The following is an 8,037-nucleotide window of genomic DNA, read 5'->3' as shown; positions in this document are numbered from 1 at the left end:
CATTGCTTTTTGAAGCAAGGAGAGTGATGCTGGAGGGGGATAGAAATAAGCCATAAATCTGTTTGTGACATATGTTTAGGTTATGTATATGTCTTATCTTAGAAATAATGTAGGACTTTAGGGTTGTTGTATGTTTTCCGGACTGCATGGTCATGTTCCAGAAGTATTCTCTCCTGACGTTTCGCCCACATCTATGGCAGGCATCCTCAGAGGTTGTGAGGTGATCCTGGCCATGGAAGCCTTCGACAATATATATAGTAGTGGTTCTCAACCTGGGGTCCCTCTGGGAGATGGTAGCGGGATATAAATAAAGTTTTGTTATTACTACTACTAGTAGTAGTAGTAGTAGTGGCATCATGATAGTAATAATAAAAAATGCCTGTCTTATTGGTAGTTTTGGTAGACATTGATGTTTTTCTATGATCTCTTTGGGTGATTGATGGTACCAGCCCAAAAACTCCAAAATCAATACAGTAAATAATAGGGTTGTCCATATGTTCGTAAAAATTCTCCTACCGTAATTATTTCGTATTGTTCCCGTTTTTTGACATGAGTATTGAAACGTTTTCCCTGGGCGCAACTGGCAATGTAATACGATCCATCGTTGGCCCATTCTGTAATTGTGTCTTAAAATTTTCGTTTTTTTTTCTCCTCCAAAAGGCAATTTATAGTTTCCAAAGGATGTTGCCAATCCTGTCAAGGCATTGCTTGGCGTGTGCTGCATTTCTAATCCAAAGTCCTCAGCCAGAGTTTCATTTTTGCAATCACAAGGTCAGCCAGTGGCACCATTGATCAAAAGGTTCAAAGGCAATTTATAGTTTCCAAAGGACGTTGCCAATCCTGTCAAGGCATTGCTTGGCGTGTGCTGCATTTCTAATCCAAAGTCTACACAAGTAGAAGAAGGACTTTTACAGTGATAAGAACCCAATTGAACAGGAAATAAGACTTTCAAACCAGGAACAGGTTTCTTCAAATATTGAAAAATAGTGTATTATAAAAAGTTATGAAAATTTGCCAAAAATCATAGGAGACAGGAAATATTCTGTAATTTGTTGAGCAAAGAGTGTGGAATGTGTTCTCCCACTGTACCAAATTTGATGAGAATAGCTCAAGAAATGAGGGCAGGAGACCCCCAGAAAAGTCCCCCCCGGTTTCCTGTTTTTTGGTGTTTGCGCATGCGCGTCCGCCATTTTAGAAACATTTTAGAAACATTACGAATTTTCGGAAATATCCGAAAATTTTGGGTGAAACATTTAGAAATAATTTCTACATCGAAGAGCCGGCACCCCCTACTTTAGAAACGAGAATTGAAACATTTTTTCCATCGATCGGACAAGCCTAGTAAATAAGGAGCAGCACTCTGAAAACAGAAGAATTCCAGACAGGAATGAGTCAGGGGCAGCTAACGACTCTGAACAAAGGATGGATGGGAAACTGGAAAGGCTCCTTCCTTCCTTCCTTCCTTCCCTCCTTCCTTTTTTTCTTCCTTCTTTCTTTCCTTCCTTCTTTCCTTCCTTCCTTCATTTCCTCCTTCCTTCTTTCCTTCCTTCCTCCCTTCCTTCCCTCCTTCCTTCCTTCCTGTGTACTGAATGTTATGCTTTTCTCCAGAAGAAAGAGTCTGTTTTAACAGAGCAATTGATTTTAAATCAAACTGCTTTATACTTCTGACAGCTCTTGCCTGTATTCCTTGCATGGATGCAAGGAAGCAGTGAGGTCTTTTCCGCCCGAGTCCAAAGTCTCGGGGTCTCCTCCCTCAAGCCCTGGCCCTGCTCATGAATGACACGTGTCAGGCACAACTCTGAACCGAATTGAAAGAACGGAGGGGGCAGTTTATATCTTCATTCCTTGTATCGATTTGCTTTTATTGCTTAAGGCTTCCCGCTGCACCAAAGAGCTCGGGAGTTGCCTGACCCTGCTGGGTTAAAGGAGGCCTGGAGAGCCATGGCTTCAAAACAAACTGAACAACAAAGAAGACCATGAATGGCTACCAGATGGAACCATGCTGAGCTGGTGGTTGGGAGGGAGGAGGATATATCTATCTATCTATATAAAAGGGTAATGAAATTTCGGCCTAGGACAAAACAACAAAACTACACATCCCAGAAACACTAAACTTGGCAGCACAACCCCTCATCCATGCCTCTAGGTTCATACAACAAAAAGAAAAGAAAAATAAAGTCCCAATTAGAGGGAGAGGAAGAATTGTTTTTATCCAATTGCTACCAGTTAGAAGGCTAAGCTACGCCCACTTGGTCTCCTAGCAACCCACTCAGCCCAGGGGTCAGGCAGAGTTAGGCCTCACTTAGGCTTCTTCCACACTGAGAAGGAAGTGAAGCAGTGTGTATTACCAAAGTCATTATTATTACTATCATTACTAAAAGGTTGCAGGTTTGAATTGGGGGAGTGGAGAGAGCCCCCACTGTTAGCCCCAGCTTCTGCCAACCCTAAAGTTCAAAAACATGCAAATGAGAGTAGATGAATAGGTACTGCTCCGGCGGAAAGGTAATGGCGCGCCATGCAGTCATGCCACATGACCTTGGAGGAGTCTAAGGACAACGCCAGCTCTTCAGCTTAGAAATGGAGATGAGCACCAACCCCCAAAGTCAGACACGGCTGGACTTAATGCCAGGGGAAAACCTTTACCCTTTTCCTTAACTACCACCAATTCCTCAATACTTTATATCCCATACCACCATACTTCGCCACAGCAACGTGTGGCCGGGCACAGCTAGTCTCTCTCTCCCTCTCTCTCTCTCTCTCTCTCTCTCTCTCTCTCTCTCTCTATATATATATATATATATATATATATATATATATATATAATGGCGTTGGGAACTATTTGGATGAACAGAGCTTTAATAGTCTTGAGATTGTTGCTGAAATCAGCTAGCTGCTTAAGGAATGGCATGGATCCTTTGCCGAGTGTGCCATGCCACCTTGACAGCTAGGAAGAACGTCAGAACAACAGCTAGGAAGAACATCAGGTTTGAAGGCAATCACTGATTTTTGGGCACTATCCCCACAACCAAAAAGAGTAGCTGTGTAAATAAGTGGTTAAAGCACTATGTGGAACTCCTTATCTCTCCGTGCAGACTTTCTTCAATTGCACCTATGGATGCACTCAAAAACCATTGCGATTCTAGGCTTCATCAATAGGAATATCATGCTGAGATCAAAGGAAGGAATAGAACCACTCCGTTCTGCTATGGTCAGATCTCACCTGAAATAATACCGTACCCAATTCTGGGCAAAGCGATTCAAGAAGGATGCCGATCAGCTGGAATACGTTCAGACGAGCACAACCAGAAGGGTCAAATGCATGGAAGCTGTGGATCCTTTTGAGGAGCAGCTTAGGCATCTGGTTCTATTTAGCCTAGAGAAAAGAAAGTTAAGAGGATACTGGCTTTTGTCTTTCCTTGCCATATTCCACTTTTATTGAGCACTATGATTTTTAATACTATTGCCAGGAATATATGGTTATTGCAATAATCTTTGATACTGATATTATATACTACTAGCTTTGCCCGGCCAAGCATTGCTGTGGCTTATGGGAATCATTTGTTGGCCAGGTGGAATAGCAGTGAATAGCCTTGCAACCTCAAAGCCTGGACGTTTTCTGGAGTAGCTAGAATAGCACTCTCAATCAAAGAAATGTGAAGACTGGCTACTTCTTTAGTAGGAGAATCCTTGTTTGGCAAGCTTGAACTGCACTGAATAGTCTTGTAGCTTAAAAGCCTGGCCGCTTTCTACATAGGGCATCCTTACCAGGCCAGATTGAATGGGACGGAGTAGCCTCGTGGCTTCAAAGCCTGAGGGTTTTCTATCTAGGGGAAATCTTGGTTGCCCAGGTTGAATAGCACTGAATAGCCTTGCTGCTTGCAAACCTGGCCGCTTTCTACATTGCGGAATCCTTGGTTGGCCAGTTTAAATAGCAGTTAATAGTCTCAGTGTGGCAGGTATGAAAGCTGCAATTAGCCACCTTGATTAGCATTTAATGGTCTTACAGCTTCAAAGCCTTTTCTGCTGTGGCCCCCCCGTTTGTGGAACTCACTGCCCATCGAAATCAGGCAAGCCCCCACTCTTTTAGCCTTCAGGAAAGATTTAAAAACCTGGCTTTTCCGATGTGCTTTCGGAGAGTAACTATTACACACTTCTTTTGTTACTTCCCCCCAACATCTATCCTCTAGATTGTTTTTCTATCTTATGTCCCTGTTCCCCGTGGTTGTATTCTTATCCTTTTCTCACCCCAAGTTTTAACTAAGTGTCTCATGCGGCCCACCCCGTTATATTGGTTTTTTTTGTTTTTTATTTTGTGTTGCACTGTACATGATTATTTATTGTATTGTTTAATTGTATTATGATACGTTGTTTTTATATTTTGCTATATTGTACTGTTCTGGGCATGACCCCATGTAAGCCGCCCCGAGTCCCCGTTGGGGAGATGGTGGCGGGATATAAATAAAGTTTTATTATTATTATTATTATTATTATTATTATTATTATTATTATTATTAAAGCCTGTTTGCTTCCTACCTGGGAGAATCCTTTGTTGGGAAGTGTTAGCTGGCCCTGATTGTTTCCTTTCTGGAATTCCCAATTTCCCTGCTTTCAGAGTGTTGCTCTTTATTTACTGTCCTGGTTTTAGAGATTATATTGTTCTGTATTTTTATACCACAGTAATTATTTCATATTACACTCTATTTATTATTATTATTATTATTAATAATAATAATAATAATAATAATAATAATAATAATAATAATAATACATCTATTATTTCACTCTGATCTTATTATTATTATTACATTTATTATTTTACTCTATTTATTATTACATGTATTATTTTCCTGTATTTATTATTATTTATTTATTTTTATTATTATTAGATGTATTATTTTACTCTATTATTATTAAAGTACACATAAGCACATTTACATTAAAGAAGATGAGAATAATGATTTGAACAGAGTTGGACAGTCTTATCTTAAATTTGAGCTTTATGTAAATATTCAAAAACATTTAACCTACCGATGCCTCAATTAATGTAATTTTATTGGTATCTATTTTTATTTCTGAAATTTCCCACCCTCGGCTTATACTGGAGTCAATGTTTTCCCAGGTTTTTTTTGTGGTAAAATTAGGTGCCTCGGCTTATATTCGGGTTGGCTTATACTCGAGTATATACGGTATATAGATTAGTGAGATCTGGGGAAATATATTGCCAGGCATCCTCAGTAGAAGGGTTATGCTTTTCAAGCAAGCTAAATCTTAGCTCAGTTTCCCTTTCCTGTAGATACTTAATATTCTGTAGTTTGTGGAAGTCATTAAGCATGTTGATTCCTAATTGGGCATTGAGAGTGGGAATGAGCCCACTTCCTGGCACACATCTGGGCTTTCCAGAGCGCATCGCTGCCAACCTCATCTTCTCCGTGTCCCGATTTTGGCTCCGGTCCCACTGGCACGCAACCCCTTGGGTTTTAGAGCGAAGGATGCTTATGGCTTGATGCGCTGTGCCGTGACTTTCCTCGGATGCCGTCCCTTTGGTGGCATCGGAATGGAAGCCTAATCCAAGTTGATTGTGGCTCCGACACACAAGCCCACCTGTTACCTCCTTGCAATATTCTCCTGTCACTTAGCCAGACAGCTGCTCAGTTTTAAACGCCATCTGATTGCTTACCCAGTAGGCTTCGGGAGAGGCAGAGGGCTTCAGCCATGTGTGAATAAAAGGCCTGCTGAACAACAAAAGGAAAACCTGTCCATCGCTGTGAGGAGAAGCAATGCACTGTAAAGCAGGGATGACATATGAGGCCCATCTGGCACCTCAGAGAGAAATGGGAACATAGGTGCACATCTCTCCCTTTCCCTCTCTCTCTCTCTCTCTTAGAGATGGGAGATTCTGTCAATTTGGGTTCCATTTAGTTTCCCAGTGGCCGAGCTGTAGGGCTTTTCTCCTGCGTCGTGCGCTTGGCAAAGAGAACAAAATTATGCATTTCTATGCACTTGTCTATACCATAACTTCTTTTGCTTGATTACTTTTAATGCTAAGTGCTTCATTTTACAACACACACCTATATTGCAGTTTGAGCACCCCTTCTCTGGAATTCCAAAATGCGACATTGTTCACAAGGAACTCTAAAATTATTTCTGATGTTCCAACATACTACAACCTTGGCTTCAAAGACACAATTATTAAGCACTAGCTGTGCCCGGCCAAGCATTGCTGTGGTGTATGGAAATCCTTTGTTGGCCAGGTGGAATAGCAGTGAATAGCCTTGCCGCCTCAAAACCTAGCTGTTTTCTTCTTATGGGAATTCTTGTTTGGTGAGTTAGAATGCAATGGAATAGGCTTGCTGCTTGGAAGCCTGCGTTCTAGGGAAATGGTTTTTTGGGCTGCTAGAATTGCAATGAATAGCTTGGCTGCTTCAAAGCCTGGCTACTTGCTACCTAGGGGACTCTTTAGTTGGCCAGCTTCAATAGTACAGAGTAGTATCACTGCTTCAAAGCCTGGCTGCCTTCTACCAAGGTTAATCCTTTGTTGGTCTGGTTAAATTGCACCGAATAGACTTGCAGCTTCAATGCCTGGCTGTGTTATATCTAGGCCAATCCATTTTTTTGTGTGTGTGTGGGGGGGGTGTTGAGTGAAGGACATACCTTAAATGTGTTGGTGTATTGTGGCCAAATTTGGTGTGATTTGGTTCAGTGGCTTTGTTGTTTACCTTAGTCCTACAAACATACATTACATTTATATATATATAGATGTATGTTTACCTTCAGGCTATGTGTATAAGGTGTATATGAAACACAAATGACGGCTGCATTTAAACTTGGGTCCCATCTCCAAGATATTTCTTTAAGTGGATGCAAATTTTTCAACGTGGGGGGAAAAGTCCCAAATCCAATTCAGTTCTGATCCCAAGCATTCAACCTGTATTTAATGTTTTAAAAGTATAACTGGAATAAAAAAGCAGGAAAAAATGGGGAATGTACATAATATGATATGAATGTGACTGGAGTCAATGTTTTCCCAGTTTTTTTGTGGTAAAATACTTGCCTCGGCTTATATTCGGGTTGGCTTATACTCGAATATATATGGTAATTCTGCAGCCAAGAGCCTAATTTTGCAGCTTTTCTGCACTTCCAAAGAGAGCAAAAGAAGTGGATTGACTGGCAATCAAATCCCGCTGAGCAGAAATATTTTGCTCTCTCTCTCCTGCGGCCATGTGGATGGACGTAGAGAACTTAGTCTTGATTGTCATGTCAAAAGTCTACTTTAAAAGAAGTGCTGGGGAGTCCGGGGGGGCCGGCAAAGGAGTGAGATCACATCTCTTCCTCCCCTCCCCGTAATGAACTGACTCCTTCCCATTCTCATCCCTCCGTATGGTGATTAATACGCAGGTTCATATGCAGCCTAGTTGTGTGTAAATAAATCATAGCCGGCTGTTTTGTTTATAGCTCTTTGGGAAAGGTTACGATCCCATTTGGCAATACTTATGGAATGATTGAAGGTTGCTGCTGTCTCCCACTTCCTCCTTCCTTCACACAAACACACACACAGACTAATAAAAAATAATAATCGACCGGCTAGAAGATTCTCTTAAGAGCTGTCAGGACTAGAAAGAAATTGCAGGGAGACGCAAATGAAATTGCTAATTGTTCAGTGGTAAAGGCATCTTGACGGGAAATTGGGGCAAAACGAGAGCCTTCTATGTTTTGTTCTGTAAATCCAGGCCTCCTCTCAGACATTGTTTGGCACAAGTTAGTATGCACTTATTTAGAGTATTTGCACCCCACTCTTCACTCAAAGAGGCTCCTAAAGTGTTTCACAAATTGCTAATGTGACAGTTGCCTGCACTCAGTCTACTAATAAGACATGGTATATTATGTCTAGGGCGGTGGTTCCCAACTTGTGGGCCGCAGGACTTAAAATAAGGTCCACGAGACATGCAGGGAAAATCAGCTTTAAATTATTTAAAATGGTTTTCTGTGAGTGAGCAGTTGGTGACAACTGGATGGCATATGTTCTGTATCAGAAGCTAG

This window comes from Anolis carolinensis, unplaced genomic scaffold (assembly GCF_035594765.1).
Source record: "Anolis carolinensis isolate JA03-04 unplaced genomic scaffold, rAnoCar3.1.pri scaffold_10, whole genome shotgun sequence".
NCBI lineage: Eukaryota > Metazoa > Chordata > Lepidosauria > Squamata > Dactyloidae > Anolis > Anolis carolinensis.
This window is presented reverse-complemented; position numbering follows the sequence as displayed.